Here is a 2,500-nt window from a genome sequence, read left to right on the forward strand (position 1 = left end):
ACCAGGGACTGTTGGTATGCTGATGATCTGCATAATTATACGTGCATGCAGAGTTAAAACACACATACATACATACATACATACATACTGTACTCTTTACAATGTCAGGTACAAATGAAAGAGTGACCATGGACTGTTGGTATGCTGATGGTCTGCACAATTATACGTGCATGCAGAGTTTAAACATACGTACATACGTACATACATACATACATACATTTGTACATACATACTGTACTCTTTTCAATGTCAGGTACAAATCAAAGAGTGACCATGGACTGTTTGTATGCTGCTAGTCTGCATAATTATACATGCATGCAGAGTTAAAACACACATACATACATACAGGGGGTGATCAAGGGTGATGGGTCAAATGCAGAGAATAATTTCGCCACACCTAGTGTGTGTGTGACAGTCATTGGTACTTTAACTTTTTAACTTTTTAACACTGTACTCTTTTCAATGTCAGGTACAAATCAAAGAGTGACCATGGACTGTTGGTATGCTGGTGGTCTGCACAATTATACGTGCATGCAGAGTTTAAACATACATACATACATACATACTGTACTCTGTTCAATGTCAGGTACAAATCAAAGAGTGACCATGGACTGTTTGTATGCTGCTGGTCTGCATAATTATACATGAATGCAGAGTTAATTAATACATACATACATACATACATACTGTACAGTACAAATCAAAGAGTGACCATGGACGGTTTGTATGCTGCTAGTCTGCATAATTATACATGCATGCAGAGTTTAAACATACGTACATACATACATACATACATACATACATACATACATACATACATACATACATACATACATACATACGTACTTACGTACATACATACATACTGTACTCTTTTCAATGTCGGGTACAAATCAAAGAGTGGCCATGGACTGTTGGTATGTTGATCGTCGGCATAATTATACATACATGCAGAGTTTATACATACATAGGCTACATACATACATACAAACATAACACTTTTCAATGTTAGGTACAAATCAGAGAGTGACTATTGACTGTTTTTACAACAATATTCTTCAAACTATTCATCTCACTAACACCCACTGGACACATTTCTATTTATTTTTAATTTTGTTGGTCTGCAAACCCCAACATTCTTTAGATATGCACATCGACCTTGTTCCCATAATTTCAATATCTGACTCTGGAATTTTGTGGGTGTGTATTTTGTCCAAGTATTTAGGTTATTAATGTTGTTTTAACTGTGCTGTGCACAGTTGTCATCGTAGAATAGCTTGTTGTTTTATCTACTCTAATACACAGCCGTTTTTTGTTGGTTAGAAGCTTTAAATGTTGATGTTGGTTGTTTTTAGATTAAACGTCCAGCCCTGCATACAATTCTTCATCTAAAAATATTTTTCCTATCAATTAGTTTTTTCAGAATTCATGACATCCAGTTTGAATGGATAGTATATTAGCAATACATATCACCCATCATGCATTGTAATTCATTTATATATGTGTAATTTTGTATATATACACATGTGTGTATATGTATGTATGTCTATAAATACACATGTGTATATATGTATGTTTGTATATAAATACACATGTGTGTATATGTATGTATGTATATATATATATATATATATATATATATATATATATATATATATATATATATATATATATATATATATATATATATATATATATATATATATATATATACATGTGTGTATATGTATGTATGTATATATATGCACATGTGTGTATATGTATGTATGTATGTATGCATGTGTATATATACGTGTGTATATGTATGTATGTATGTATTCATGCACATGTGTATATATGTATATATACACGTGCGTATATATGTATATATATTTACACATGTGCATATACATGTATATATACACATGTGTGTATACATATGTTTGTATATATACACGTGTGTGTATATATGTAGGTAGATATACACGTGTGTGTATCTATGTGTACATATACACGTGTGTATATATATACACGTGTGTGTATATATGTAGGTAGATATACACGTGTGTGTGTATCTATGTGTACATATACACGTGTGTATATATATACACGTGTATATATGTATGTATATATACACGTGTGTGTATATATGTATGATATATACACATGTATATACACATATGTATGTATATAAACACACATGTGTATGTATATGTATGTATATATATATATATCATATTAATATAATGGATATATAACTAATAATTAATATATTTGGATGTTAGGAGTAAGTGAAAGTTCGACTCCGACCTTGTTTATTTCCGTAACAACCTCCTTAAAGTTTTGTAATCAATCAGAAATAACAAATCGCTAAATGCCCCAAACATGGCTATTGTGGAGAGAGTGAAATTTTCCCATAATGCATTGCAGGGGATTTAACCGAGTGTAATTTGAATTATGTGTTCTGCTTGGACATGTTCTATAACATCCACAAAGTTCAGTGAGCAGGTTGTGTTATGTG

General features: G+C 31.5%; 1 protein-coding gene across 1 annotated transcript in view; it reads right to left on the minus strand.

The window, feature by feature from the left end:
• Positions 1–2,500, minus strand: part of ccdc3b (coiled-coil domain containing 3b) — a 44,357-nt gene that overhangs the window by 40,951 nt on the left and 906 nt on the right. The window lies entirely within an intron of this gene.

The sequence above is a fragment of the Entelurus aequoreus genome, linkage group LG01, assembly GCF_033978785.1.
Source record: "Entelurus aequoreus isolate RoL-2023_Sb linkage group LG01, RoL_Eaeq_v1.1, whole genome shotgun sequence".
Lineage (NCBI taxonomy): Eukaryota > Metazoa > Chordata > Actinopteri > Syngnathiformes > Syngnathidae > Entelurus > Entelurus aequoreus.